The 15,728-nt window shown below is 45.2% G+C and overlaps 1 pseudogene; it reads left to right on the forward strand.

Annotated features, from left to right (window-relative positions):
* The first annotated feature begins 301 nt into the window (after window positions 1–301).
* LOC118626808 overlaps window positions 302–15,728 on the forward strand; it is a 30,614-nt pseudogene continuing 15,187 nt past the window's right edge.

The following is a 15,728-nucleotide window of genomic DNA, read 5'->3' on the forward strand; positions in this document are numbered from 1 at the left end:
AGCCCAGGCCCAGCAGTTTTCTAGGCCTGGATGCAGGTAACCTGTCCTGGCAGGGGTGGGGAGCAGGGCCTAGGAGGCCCAACGGATGGGGCACTGCCTCCCCAGAGGGGAGCGGAGCTCAGCTCTATGTCGCCACCGTGTGGCCGGAAGGAGCAGCGCCAGCCTGACGCCCGGAGTTCCTCAGGGCCTGGCGGAACCCTGCCCTGGAGACCAAGGGGTGGGCCGCCCTCCGGGATACCTGCTTTCGAGACCCTGCCGCTCTCTAACCCCCTCCGGGACTAGGGTTGAGGTTGCCATGACGATGACGGAGCAATTCTCCGCTCTCCTGTCTGCTGTGAATCCTGCTCAGGACCGCGTGGGACTCCAGTGTGGACTCCCAGCATACGCCCCCATCCTGCTCATTGTGTGCATGAGAATGATCCCTCCCAAAGGTAGCAAGGCCTCCAACAACCAAAAAGCTTTAAGTACCTATTATGTGAAGCCATATAAAAATGAATAATTAAAATAAGTAGGGCCTGGCTGGTGTGGCTCAGTGGATTGAGCATTGGTCCCATGAACTAAAGTCCTGGTTGGATTCCTGGTTAGGGCACATGCCGGGGTTGCAGGCTCAATTCCCAGTAGGAGGCATGCAGGAGGCAGCCCATCCATGTTTCATGATGTTTCTATCTCCCTCTTTCCCTAAAAATCAATAAAAACATTTTAAAATAATAATAATAAGGAAAGCCCTCTCATATTCTTGCCTCCCCATTCTCATGAAAAATAACAGGTAACATTTAAAGAGGGCTTGCTGTATGGTAGGCATTTACTGAGTACTTTTACATGCATGATGACATTAGATGCTAACTACAATTCTCTAAGGGTAGGCACTATTATTCCTATCTAACAGATGAGGAAATTGAGGTTTAGAGAGGTTAAGTTGTGCAAAGTCACAGCTAGCTAAGGATTGAATTTCTAAGACTTGGCTCTTATTATTATTATTATTATTTTTTTGCAAATCTTCACTCCAGGTTATTTTTTCCTTTTTTTTTTTTGAGAGAGTGGAAGGGAGGGAGGAAAGGAGAGAGAAAAAGAGACATTGATTGGTTGCCTCCCAAATGCACCCTGACCAGGGCCAGGGATGGAACCTACAACCAGGTATGTGCCCTTGACTGGGAATCCAAGACCCTTCAGTGCACAGGCCAACGCTCTAGCCACTGAGCACAGGAGCCAGGGCTTAACAGACTTTATTTTATGAGTAGAAGGTACAGAGAATTTCCATTTACCCCCTTGCCCTGTACATTCACAGCCTACTCCACTATCAACATCTCACACAAGAGTGGTGCATTTGTTACAATTAATGAACTTATACTGACACATCATTATCACCCAAAGTGCAAACTTTACATCTCATAAGTCTTGGCTTTTAACCACTGTGCCAATCTCCTGCCCTAATTGAAGGCCATTTTCCTGAAGGGGAATTCAACTGGGACTTTGGAGGATATAGAATTTCCAAAATGGGGTGTGACAGGCATTCTAGGCAGGAAAGTTGTATATACAAATAAAGGCACGGAGAGATTTGCAAGGTAATTGGTGAGTTTGACTTGAGTAGGAGGCCCCAAATTTTTGTCCATAAATGATTATCGACCTCATTAAGTTTGTCCTAAATAATAGTAGCCATGAAATAATGGGATTAATATGCAAGTTTTATTTTCTGAAATAAATATGTAACTATTTAAAAATATTTGGTCAGCCCTGGCCAGTTTGGCTCAGGGGTTAGAGTGTTGGCCTGCAGACCAAAGAGTTGCAGGTTCGATTCCAGTCAAGGGCATGTACCTTGGTTGCGGTTTGGTCCCCGGCCCTGGTCAGGGTCATGTGGGAGGCAACCAATTGATGTGTCTCCCTCACATCAGTATTCTCTCTCTCTCTCTCTTTTTCTACCCCTCCCTCCCACTCTATCTGAAAATAAATGGAAAAATATCCTCGGGTGAGGATTTAAAAAACTAAAATAAATAGATAAAATAAAAAATATTTGGTCATATACCACTAAAACTATCACTCGAGCCCCCAGTGGTAGTCATATACCATTCCAGAAAACTACTATAGGGAATTAATGAAGGTGCCCTGGGGAGGTTGGATGAGGCCACTGTTTGTTGATCATCTATGTACCAAGTAAAGGGCTTGCTGATTTTCATAATTCTCTCTGACCTCCAGACCTACCAGTGTATCTGTCTTATATTTTCTGGTTGGCAACACTTTGGTGGCTCCCCATTCTCTTCTGGGTGAAGAGAAAATGCCTTAATATGGCTTGCAAAGTACTTTGGGACCCTGGGATAGGCCCACCTGCCTGGTGAAGAGAGGAAGATGAGAGAGAGGATCTCCTGGAGGAAGAGATGTTTGAGGGAGAAAGCTAGGTGATGATGGTGAAGAGCTTTTTAGGTAGAAGAAACAGAATGTGTAAAGTTCCCGAGGCAGTAGTAGTGTGCATGTGAGCACCTGAAAGAGGCATGAGGAAGAGTCAAGGAGAGGAGTTCGTAGTCCCTGCCTGTAGTCCCTGGAGGCCTCGCAAGATCTTAATTGCTGATGTCTCTAGAAGTGGATGTGGAGATAGAGATGTTTATTAAGGATCAACATCTGTGAAAGGAAGTGGGTGAAAGCAGGATTGGGCAGAGGGAGAAGTCCAACTACAATGAGTCCTGGCAAAGCCTTTGCCAACTTGGCAGGGAACTCTGGAGCAAGTATTGCCCAACAGAATGTACTGAGCCTGGCTGAATTGGCCAGGCCTTTATACCCTGCCTGCCTCAGTCACCTGGTGTAGGCTGCCTCAGGGGAGGAGATGATCTTGGGTGAGGTAGCTTTCTGCATCTGAAGTCAACCTTGAAGGATTTGACAGCTAGAGGTAGTCTGCTGTCCAAACTCCACAAGCTGGGCATCAATCCTTAAGGGGGCCCTGGGAGGCAGACCTCCATTACTACCCCATCTTGTATTCTGTCAATTCATCTTCTTGAAAAAACTTTTTTTGAAGTCTTCCTTCTACTCCAGGCTGGAGTGTTTGCTCTTTATTCTGGACAGGGAAAGATCCAGATTTTGTAGGGTTTAAAGTTTGTACAAGCTGGGGGCACTTAAAAAAATGTAAAATTAGCCCTGGCCAGTTTTGCTCAGTGATTAGAGCGATAGCCTGTGGACTGATTCTGGTCAAGGGCACTGGGTTGTGGGTTCGATCCCTAGAAGGGGGCATGCAGAAGGCAGCGGTGCTTCTCTCATCGATGTTTTTCTCTCTCTCTCCCTCTCCCTTCCTCTCTATTTAAAATCAATAAAAACATTAAAAAATATATTTTAAAAGAAATTTTTAAAAAATATAAAATTAAGTATAATTTATTTAGATTGATAAAAGAAATCAATAAATTCCTGGAGCTTCAGATCCTTTGGAGTCTCAGGACCTTTTCTTCTGAGATTTTATTTGGTAATCTAGCAGCAATACTTTCTGATTGGCTCTCCTGCTAACCTGGAACAATCTACAGCCACCAGCCCTCACAGGGGCAGTGGAAGTGCCAGAACCAGAAGCTTAGGCTTTAGGAGCTTCTCAGAAAGCCTTCCTCTGACCCTGCAGACTGCTTCACAATCATCCTAGGAGGGAGAGAGAGGAAGAGAGAGAGAGAGAGAAACATCGATGTGAAGGGACACATCGAGTGGCTGCCACCCGCATGACCAACCAGGGCCAGGGACAAACTGCAACCGAGGTACGTGCCCTTAGCGGGAACCGAACCCAGGTCTCTCTGTACTGCAGGCCGACGCTCCAACCGCTGAGCCAAACCGGCCAGGGCGTCCCTCACCTTTTTTCTTGATTTACTTCATCCTTTTGGTGGAGTACTTACTCCAATAACTTCTTGGGAAAAAGAGTATTGGAGGGGACATTTTTGAGACCTTGCATGTCTGCAAATTTCCTCATTCTACCTTCATCTTTAATCATTTGGCTGGGTATAGAATACATGGAAAACTCTTAGAACCCTGTCTAATAAGGGCTATAAGAGTTTTGGTATCATTATTATAAAAAATTCTAGTTGGAGATTATTTTCTTTTAGTGTTGTCCTTGAGAAGTCCAAGAGCATCCTGATTCCTTGTGCTTTGTATGGAATCTCTTTCTGCTTTGGAAGCTGTAGGATCTCTTTGACCCTGGGGTTCTGACATTTCACAATGGTGCCCTTGGTACAGGTCTATTTTCATCCTTGGTACTGAGCACTTGGAGATATCTTTCAATATGGAAACATATGTCTTTCAATTCTGGAAAATGTCTTCTACTAAATATATTAATTGATTGATTGATTTTAGATAGAGAGGAAGGGAGAGGGAGAGAAATAGAAACATCAATGAGAGAGAACATCAATTGGCCACCTCCTGCATGCCCCCTACTGGGGATGGGGCCCATAATCTGGGCATGTGCCCTGACTGGGAATCAAACCGGCAGCCTCTTACGGCATGGGTCATTACTCAATCACTGAGCCATACTAGCTGGGCTTAAATATGTTTTCATTGATTTTTTTAGAGAGAGGAAGTAAGAGAGAGAGAGAAATATCCATGTGAGAGAGAAACATGGACTGGCTGCCTCCTGCACACCCCCTGCTGGGGATCGAGCCCCCAACCCCGGCATGTGCCCTGACAGGGAATTGAACTGGGACCTCACAGTCCATGGGACGTGGCTCAATCCACTAAGCCACACCAGCTGGGCTGTTGTTCCTCATATTTATGCATTCATTGATCAATTCTTGTATGTACCCTGACCAGGGATCAAACCTACCTTAGTATATCAGGAAGACATTAACCAACAGAGCTACCTGGTCAGGGCTCTTTTCTTTTTTTTTATCCTCACCAGAGGACATTTTTGCCTTTATCTTCAGATAGAGTGGGAGGGAAAGAGGGAGGAAGACACAGAGAGAGAGAAACATTGATGTGAGAGAGACACATCGACTGGTTGCCACCCACAGGACCCCAACAGGGGCTGGGGACAAACTGCAACCGAGGTACGTGTCCTTAGCGGGAACCCAGGTCCCTCTGGTCCGTGGGCCGATGCTCTAACCACTGAGAAAACCAGCCAGGGCAACTCTTCCATTTTTATTTTATTTTATTTTATTTTATTTATTTTATTTTATTTTAATTTTATTTATTTATTTATTTTTTCCTCACCCGAGGACGTTTTTCCATTTTTCCATTTTTTGTACAGATAGAGCGGGAGGGAGAGAGAGGAAGAGAGAGAGAGAGAAACATCGATGTGAAGGGACACATTGAGTGGCTGCCACCCGCACGACCAACCAGGGCCGGGGACAAACTGCAACCGAGGTACATGCCCTTAGCGGGAACCGAACCCGGGTCTCTCTGTACCGCAGGCCAACGCTCCAACCGCTGAGCCAAACCGGCCAGGGCAAACTCTTTTTTTTTTTTTTTTTGGCATGTGCCCCTAGTGGGAACCGAACCCGGGACTCTCTGGTCCGCAGGCTGACGCTCCAACCGCTGAGCCAAACCAGCCAGGGCTCTTCCATTTTTAATAGATGACTGCTCCTCTTTGTTTATTATGCTTTCTTCTACTTTTTTTCTTTTTTTAAAAATGATGTTAGAGAAAGAGGAAGTGAGAGGGAGAAAGAGAGAGAAACATCAATGTGAGAGTGTAAAATGGATCACACCAGCCAGGCCAAATTTTCTTTTTCTTTTTAATTTTTTTTATCCTCACCCAAGGATATTTTTTCATTTTTGTTCAGATAGAGTGGAAGGGAGAGAGAGGAAGAGAAATCCTCGTGAGAGGGACACATCGTCTGGTTGCCTCCTGCATGACTCTGACCAGGGCAGGAGATAAACCTCAACTGAGGTATGAGCCCTTGACCAAAACTGAACCCGCAACTCATTGGTCCACAGGCTGACACTCTAACCACTGAACCAAACCAGCCAGATGGGCCAAATTTGCTTTAAAAATGTTTTCTCCCCTTTTTTTTTTTTCCATCTCTTTTTTCTTAGTTTTACTTTCTGGAAGATTTTCTCTAATTTATCTTTCAACCCCTCCATTGGATTTTTAATTTGCAAGGGCTTTTTTGTCTTGTTGATGTTTGTTTTTTCTTAAAGTAACATCTCGTTCTTGCATCGTGGATGTAATATGTTCTCTTATCTCTCTGAAGATATTAACAGTAAGCTCTTCCTCTTGGTCTGGTCACATTACTTTTGAAAACACTTTTTCTAATCCCCTGCCTAGATAGCAAAGCTATGGCTGCCAGCTTTCTGGGAGGTAAATTGGGAAACAGGGTTGGGGAAAGGGGTCTCAGTATTCACAGTGTATATATGGTCACTTCATCACCTGATTTATAGAGGATGTCCCTGCCCTCCACTGTGCCTGCTGTTTCTCATTCCAGTAATCTTGTTGTACCTTCTCCAGAAAATAAACCTTAGTCTTCTGCTGGGATTGGAGAAGGGATCCAGGGACCTAATTCTGATCTTGAAACAACTCCCAACCTCTTCTACTTATTTCATCCCCTCCCTCTTTTAAACAAGTACCTGAGCACTTTGGGGGAGTCTGTGATCTAAATTGGGTTTGGCTCGGTCGGTGTGGCTCAGTCAGTGGTTGAGGTTGCTGGTTCGATTCCCGGTCGGGGCACATGCCCAGGTTGTGGGCCCAGTCCCCAGTGGGGGCATGCAGGAGGCGGCCAATCGATGTTTTCTCTCATTGATGTTTCTATCTCTCTCTCCTTTCCTCTTTCTCTAAAATCAATAAAGAAAAAAATATAAATAAATACATAAACAAACAAATAAATTGGGTTGGTTCTTCTCCTTGCCCACATCCATCTTGGGTTTGCTGTAGTCACCACCCAACCATGTTTTCCAGCTTCCAAATGCTCTTGTCTCCCCCCTCATTCTCCTCATGTTAGTGGTTTTGAGCCTTAAAATCTCTTTACTGTAGTTTTATTTTATTTATTTATTTATTTATTTATTTATTTATTTATTTATTTATTTTTCTTTATTGACTTTAGAGAGAGAGAAGGGAAAGGGAGAGAAAGATAGAAAGCTCGATGAGAGAGAACATAGACTGGCTGCCTCCTGTATGCCCCCTGACAGGGATCTGGCCCATAACCTGGGCATGTGTCCTGACCAGGAATCGAACCGGTGACCTCTTGGTGCATGGGTTGATGCTCAACCACTGAGCCACACTGGCTGGACTCTTTACTGTAGTTTTAGTGGAGTTTTTGGAGGGACTAAAATTAGATGTGTGTGTTCAATCTGTCATAATTCTCAGAATTTCCATTTTTATTTACTAAAGTAGAAAACAGATTAATAAATACAGACTGTGAGAGCTACAGAGGAAACAAACTTAGAGCCAAGACAAGAACAACAGTCAGGAAGACTCAGATTTAAGAAATGTAGATTTGTGTCTTTAAAATATGCACCTCACCATGTAGAGAAGAGACCATACAGGAACATGCATGGAGCTGGAGATGATGAGGAAGCAACTACGCAGATCAAGGTGAACATGGGGTGAATTGGAAGGTAATGGCTGTGGAGCTGGAATGGGCCATTTAGGACTGAGACAGAGTGTAACATTCAAGAGGGCAAGTACCATGTCTGTTTTGTTCCCTGCTGTGTTTAAAACCCAGAGCTTAACAATGTCCCTGGCTACCAAACACACTTCATAAAATGTTTGTGACAGGACTTGGGGATGAGGAAGAGAGAGGAGATGAGGATGACCTGCAGGTTTCTCCTTCTAGTGTAGACTTTGGAGGCCAACTAAAGGCTGAGGAGTTTGTGGCCAAAGGAAGCCACAGAAGGTCTGGGAACAAGGGTGACGAGGTGAGAGCAGGGCTCTACCTGTACACAGAGCCTGCATCACCATGCCTTTTCACCTTCTAGTCTGTCTTCTGTCACATTCTTTCCACTGTGGCCACTCTAGCAGGTTTCTCTGCCTGACATGTCCTCTCCCCAGCCCCACCCCCTCACCTGGCCACTCCACACTCCCATCCTGGCCCCTGGAGGCCATAGTCTGATTCTTACACCCAGTCCTTTTTCTGCAGAACTCTTATCACAGTTTACAATTGTGTGGCCATTGGTGGAATTCTACATTTAATCTTAGAGTTCCTTGCTTCATGAGCAAGAGCTCCTGCCTGTTTTGCTTGCCTTTGTATCCCTAGAACCTAGGACCAGGCCTAGCTTACAAAAGGGGGCCAATCAATTTAAAAATTAATTAAACAATTAATTTAAAGAAATATTTATTGAGATATAATTGACATGTAACATTGTATTAGGTATATAAGTTATACATTAGGTATATAACACAATGATTAGATATTTGTATATATTGTAAATGATTACCACAATAAGCTTAGTTTGCATCCACCATGCACAGTTAACATTTTTTTTTCTTGTGATGAGAACTTTTGCCATCTACTCTTTTTTTTTAAATCCTCACCCGAGGAGATTTTTTGCATTTATCTTCAGCTAGAACAGGAAGGAGAGAGGGAAGAAGAGAGAGAGAAACATCAATGTGAGGGAGACACATCAACTGGTCGCCACCCACACAACCCCAACCAGGGCCGGTGGACAAACTGCAACAGAGGTACATGCCGTTAGAGAGAACTGAACCCAGGACTCAGCAGTTCACAGGCCGACACTCTAACTGCTGAGCCAAACTGGCCAGGGTGCCATCTGCTTTTTTGTTTTGTTTTGTTAATCCTCACCTGAGGATATTTTTCTATTGATATTTACATAAAGTGGAAGGGAGGTAAGGAGGGAGAGAGAAATATCCATGTGAGAGAGGCACATCGATTGGTTGCCTCCTGCACAACCCCAACCGGGGCGGGGATTGAGCCTGCAACCCAGGTATGTGCCCTTGACCAGGAATTGGACCTGTGACCCTTTGGTCCACTGGCCAATGCTCAACACTGAGCCAAACCAGCCAGGGCGCCATCTACTTTTTTCTTTATTGATGTTAGAGAGAGAGGAAAGGAGAGGGGGGGAGAGAGAGAGAGAGAAACATTGATGAAAGATAACATCAATTTGCTGCCTCCTGCATGCCCCCCACTGGGGATCAGGTCCACAACCTAGGCATGTGCCCTGACCAGGAATCGAACCAGTGACCTTTTGGTGCATGAGTCGATGCTCAGCCACTGAGCCACACCGGGCAAGCGCCACCTACTCTTTTAACGACTTTCAAATATACAACACAGTGTTGTTAATATAGTCACTTGCACCAATAATTATTGAAGGAACCAAATGAAAGTAGGTGTTATCTTGCAGAGATGGTGGAATGAAGAAGAGGTTGAAGGGGGGCCATAGAGGGGATGGTAGCAACCTGGGAGAGAGCGGGCACAGCCTGGGCACAGAAGGACAAAAGTCCGGAGAGAAGAAGTGATAGGTTTTATGCCTGAATGGCTTCAGTTGAATGAAACCAGCCCTGAGCTTTTGCATGGTGCTGGGCCCTGGTCCTGCCCCTGATCTCCGCAGACTCCAGTGCATGTGAACGTCTGTAACTTCAGGCATGGTGAGATAAGCTATGAACTGTGTAATGGGCAGATCATACCTTGTGAGGGTGTCAGGTAGGGCTTTCTGAAGGAGGGTGCCCTGGTGATAGACTTTAAAAGTCGAGGAGTATGTGGCCAGGAGGGGAATGATTCAAAGGCTTCTGAGGTTCTGAGCCTAGGTGAGTGGTTGAATAGTGGGACCACAGGCAGAGGCAGAGGACTTGGGTATTAGATACACTGATCAGAGTGCAGGACCTCGGAGGATGGACAGAAATCTGCAAGGGGGTCCCAGGGTAAGAGGCAAAGTATAACATGCATTTCAGGCTCAGTCCTCCCTCTGCAGGGTCCTGCCTGGATTTGACCTCGCACAGCCCTGTTGCGTACCACTGTGCACCCCAACTTGGGTTCAGACACCATTTGTCACCTGTTCCAAGTCTACATGAAGCCTCTCCCCAATTGAGCCTACTCTAGTCTTCCACCTAGGAACCTCTTTCCTTCACTTAAGTTCCCCTAGGAAGTCCTCTAGAATTTTTTGTGCTTGGCAATTTTTTTTTTTTTCTGCATTTATCTTCAGATAGAGTGGGAGGAAGAGAGGGAGGAATAGAGAGAGAGAAACATTGATGTGAGAGAGACACATCGAATGGTTGCCACCCACACGAACCCCAACCAGGGCCAGGGACAAACTGCAACCGAGGTACGTGCCCTTAGTGGGAACCAAACCCAGGACTCTCTGGTCCATAGGCCGACGCTCTAACCGCTGAGCTAAACCGGCCAGGGCTAAAAAATTAAATTTATTGAGGTAAAATTGGTTAGTTAATTTGTGTGTGTTCGTGTTGGCCACTTTTACAGACCTCTCTCTTAATTCTTTGTACCACATTTTAAAATTCTTTTTTAATGTATTTTAAGTATAGTTGGTATTATACCACATTTTAAAGATGGGAAAACTGAGGCTCATAGAGATGAAGTGACTGCCCTCAATCATAGATCTAATCAGGGAGTTAAATCTGCATTTGTCCTCTATGAAGCCCACCTTCCCCACTACACCTCAAAGGTTAAGCAGGCATGCAGGGAACCTGGGGAGGCTTCATAGTGTACTAACAGCGTAGGTGGGAGCTTGAAGGACAATATAGCACAGTGATTAGAAACACAGACCTAAGAGCCAGAGTGCTCGGGTTCAAGTTAGTTCTGCTTCCTCCTATACCTCAATTTTCCCTTCTACAAAATGGGATAATAATAATAATAATATTTACCTTATAGGGTTATTGTGGGGAATAAATGAGGCTGGCACCTTCCCTCTGCCCTAGCTGCCTTCCCAGCATGTTGTTACCCATCTGTGGGCAAGAGAACGTTTTCTTCACTGGGAGACCCAGAATGCTCTCTTTCCACATCTAAGGTATGCACAAACTCCCCTTGTATCCAGGAGTTAGGCTCAACCGCACTCTCCCATTTCCTGTGCTGGTCCAGAGTCCAGCTGGAAACTAGAGCTCAGGAGCTGGTGACAGACCCGCCCCCACCCCCACCTTATCCTAGTGGACCCTGGGGATGGCTAGTGCTAGAGAGTCTGTACGCAAAAGTCAGGCCCAGGCTGCTAAGGAAAGTGGATCACTGGCTCTGGAACAAATTCAGAGGCCCTGGGTTCAAATTCAGCTCTGCCACCAGCTTACTGAGTGACTTTGGCTATGTCACTTTACCTCCTGAGCTCAGGTTATTCAGTTGTAAAATGAGGAGAATAAAACATTTCCTTAGGGTCTTTGCAAGCTTGTTGCCTTGAAGTTGGTGCCTGGTAGGCACTCAGTACATATTTTTATTAAATGACTGACTGACTGACCAAATGCATGTAAAAGGTTTGTTAGCACAGGACCTAGCTCAGGAATGGTGGCTTCTGAGGAATGGCTGCTTGGTACCTGGCCCTGGCCTGTGCTGCCCCTTAAATGCAGTTTTCTCTTCAGTCCTTCGGTCCTGTCCTGCATGTGTCCTCAGCTTGCTAGGCCACCCCCTACCAGCACTGCTGCCCTCCCCATTGCCCATTCATAGTCTCTTCCATGCTTTCCAGCCAAGCCCCATCCCCAGCTTCTGAACAGGTCTCCCATTGTCCTACCTCTGTCCCTATTATAACCTCAGACCTGAAGCTGGTCTCTTTTCATCATCATATATTCACCCTCAAACACACTTAACTTATTCTCATATCATTTATTGTTTGGTTACTGTATAGCATCCAACAGTAGAGGCCTGGCTGGATAAATTATAATACATGAATACTGTACCATACCGGATAGCCACGGGTGCACAGCAGTTTCGAGCTTAACCCTGATGGATTCAAAATGCTTGAAGTGAAATCTGAGCTTGACCACTCACTAGCTCTGTGACTTGGAAAATTATTAATTTTTCTGTGCCAGTTTGCTCATCTATAAAATGGGATAACAATAGTATCTACCTGGTAAAATTGTTAAAAATTAGCAACCTAGCCCTGGCCGGTTTGGCGCAGTGGTTAGAGCGTTGGCCTGTGGACCAGAGAGGCCTGGATTCGGTTCCCGCTAGGGGTGCGTACCTCAGTTGCAGTTTATCCTTGGCCCGGTTGGGGTCGTGTGGGTGGCAGCCACTCGGTGTGTCTCTCTCACATCGATGTTTCTCTCTCTCTCTCTCTTCCTCTCTTTCTCCCTCCCACTCTATCTGAAGATAAATGCAAAAAATGTCCTCAGACGTGGATAAAAAAAAAATAGCAACCTAGAATGGAAGTTCTATAAAGGCAGGAATTTGGTTCATTGCTATATCTCCAGTGCCTAACCTAGTGCCTGACACATAGAAACTATTCAATAAGTATTTGTTGATTAAATTTGTGGAATAATGAGCTAATGCATGTAAAGCAACTTTGTTTAATAGAAATGTAATACAAACCACATATATAATTTTAAGATTGCTAGTAGCCAAGTTAAAAAAGTAAAACGAAGCTGGTGAATTTTAAGTAATTTTTTTTGTTGTTGTTCAGACAGAGCGGGAGGGAGAGAGAGGAAGAGAGAGAGAGAGAAACATCGATGTGAAGGGACACATCGAGTGGCTGCCACCCGCACGACCAACCAGGGCCGGGGACAAACTGCAACCGAGGTACGTGCCCTTAGTGGGAACCGAACCCGGGTCTCTCTGTACCGCAGGCCGACGCTCCAACCGCTGAGCCAAACCGGCCAGGGCTTAAGTAATATTTTAATGTAATATATCCAAAATACTATTATATCAAATAATATAAAAGTTATTAATGAGATATTTTCCATTCTTTTTCTCCTACTAAGCTTTCAAAATCCTCTGTGTATTTTACATCTACAGCACATTTCAGGTATACAACAATCTTTTTTTCCATTTGAAAGGAACTTTATGCTTTAAAAAAATTTTTTTCTTTATTGATTTTAGAGAGAGAGTTAGAAACATAGGTGAGAGAGAACATCCACTGGCCACCTCCTGCATGCCCTCCATTGGGGATTGAGCCCACAACCTGGGCATGTGCCCTGACTGGGAATTGAACCAGCAGTCTCTTGGTGCATGGGTCAATGCTAAACCACTGAGCCACACCGGCCAGGCTGGGACTTTATGCTTTTTAATCACCATAAAGGTAAGTGGACTTAGATCTCCATCCTAACTATCACTGTTGACATGTAAAATAGTGTTTTCCATAACTCATGTTATCTGCTGTAGACAATTTTAGTGAAACAGATTGCAAAGAGCCCTAGAAATGTTAATTATTAAATCTGACATTGAAAATAATTTTTAGCCCTGGCCGGTTTGGTTCAGCGGTTAGAGCGTCGGCCTGTGGTCCAGAGAGACCCAGGTTCGGTTCCCGCCGAGGGCGCATACCTTGGTTGCAGTTCGTCCCCGGCCCTGGTTGGTCGTACGGGTGGCAGCCACTCGATGTGTCCCTTTCATGTCAATGTTTCTTTCTCTCTCTCTCTTCCCCTCCCACTCTACCTGAACAGAAAACGGAAAAATGTCCTTGGGTGAGGATAAAAAAAAAAAGAAAAAGAAAATAATTTTTAAATTATATGTTTCAGGTGTACAACATTATAATTTGACATCTGTATACACTACGAAGTAATCACCCCCATGTCTAGTTATGATGTACCACCATACAATTGACCCCTTCACCCCTTTTGCCCTTCCTCCAATCCCTTTCCCCTCTGGTATCCACTGATCTGTTCTCTGTATATATGAGTTACCCCAATAATACCTCAAGCAATGTTAAAATAAAACATAGTCCTATCAAAAAATAAAGTTTGCCCTGGCCAGTGAGGCTCAGTTGGTTGGGCATCATCCTGTGCAGTGAAAGGGTTGCTGGTTCAATTCCCAGTCAGTGCACATGGCTGGGTTGCAGCTCCATCCCCGGCAGGGGTGTGCAGGAGGCAGCCAATTGATGTTTTGCTCTCACATCAATGTTTCTCTTTCTCTAAAAAAGTAAATAGTTGTAGTTAACAAATATTTTTCTTTTTAAATTTAGTTTAAATTAAATAAAAATTTAAATTTATTTCCTTAATTTTACCAGCCACATTTCAAGGGCTCAGCAGTCACCTGTGGTTAGTGGCTGTCAGATTGGTACAACACACATATGGAGTGCCTGGCACAGTTAAGTTCAGCCTTTGTTAATGGTGATCTGGAAGATGTCTGCTTTAGGTTGAGTGAAAAAACAAGTTGCTGAGCACTGTGTACAGCATGATTTCACTTGTGCGATGAAAGAAAAACCTCACCCCCAAACTATTTATCTGTGTTAAATATGTAACCCAGATGTAAACAGAAGCCTCCTTGCCTTATGGGAATTCCAATCCCAACCCAGTAGAACAGCAGGAAAAGATGAAACATATAATCAGATACCTGCTAGGGAGGGTGGGGCCAGAACAACAGAAGGCCTTTGTGTTAGCTCCATGAAGAGTGGGGCAGAGGACCTGCTGAAATGTTTGGGTAAAGAAGGTAGGAGAATTTGAATTTCCCAAGTTAGGGAAGGACAGGTGAGGGAGGGACAAGATGGTGGAATGCAAGGGACAAAGGGCCTGGGAGTACCTCTCATTGACAGGGGATGGCTGAAAGGACTTTGAACCTGTCACAGAGATGATGCTTAGAACTGTTTGCTGTGTGGGGTACAATGTGAACCCTTCACGAAGTGTACTTGACTGACCAATGTCTGTGTGCAGGAGTTTAAGGGTAGAATCCAAAACGACCTGAGCTTCTCACCTGGGTCAGAGGAGAGAGAATAAGGGCAGAGCCAAGGGCCAGAGACTGAGGAGACTGGGAGATTGAACAGAGAAGGGCCCCCTCTTTCCTCCCATACCTTTCTTGGAACTCAAAGAAATCTGAAGGCAACTTTTGACTTCCCATGGTCCATGGAGGTAGAGGTTTGAGCCCATCTCAGCATCTCAGCTACATCTCAGAGTATTTTTTTTATCCTCATCTGAGGACACTTTTGCATTTATCTTCAGATAGAGCAGGAGGGAGAGAGGGAGGAAGAGAGAGAAACATCGATGTGAGAGACACACCGAGTGGCTGCCACCCATACTACCCCACAGGGGCCGGGGACAAACTGCGACCGAGGTATGCTCCCTTAGCAGGAACTGAACCCGGAACTCTCTGGTCCGTGGGCCAACGTTCTAACTGCTGAGCCAAACTGGCCAGGGTTACATCTCAAAGTAAAGGGGGCCTCAGAAGACATCTGTACTCCTCTGTGTTTGTAAATGCCCAGAAAAAGCCTGGAAGACTCCACACCAACTCTGGTGGCTGCCTCTGGGAAGACAGGGGTTTGGAGACGTGAAGGGGATTTTCACAGTTGTACTCTATGTCTGTATTGCTTGAATTGTTTCAAAAAATGTTTTTACAGTGAGCAGGTAATACTTTTATGTTTGGAAGGAAAGAAAACAGCCCCCTCTGCACCTCCCTTCTAGCCCACCGAAGGAACACATGACTAATGTAGAAAGTTTAGAATGTACTGGCAGAGAAGTAGGAATAAGAAACAAAAGTCATTATTAACTCATCATTCATCTCTCTCCTCAGTCACTGCTGAAACCCTGGGGAAACCCGGCCTCTGGGCTGATCCTCTGTAGCACACACCCTCCTAGGACAACGTTGCCCCAGCCCCAGAGTAGACAAAGGTCAGAGTAGCCAAAAAGATTGGTTTAGGACCCAGGGGCTGTGAGGGGTCTTGGTTCCTGTGCCTAGAGTGCACTGGTAGAAAACAGGGACCTTGCTTTGTTATGGGGCCTACTGTAGGCCTTGGGGATATCTGGTCTCAATCTG

This window comes from Molossus molossus, unplaced genomic scaffold (assembly GCF_014108415.1).
Source record: "Molossus molossus isolate mMolMol1 unplaced genomic scaffold, mMolMol1.p scaffold_m16_p_12, whole genome shotgun sequence".
Lineage (NCBI taxonomy): Eukaryota > Metazoa > Chordata > Mammalia > Chiroptera > Molossidae > Molossus > Molossus molossus.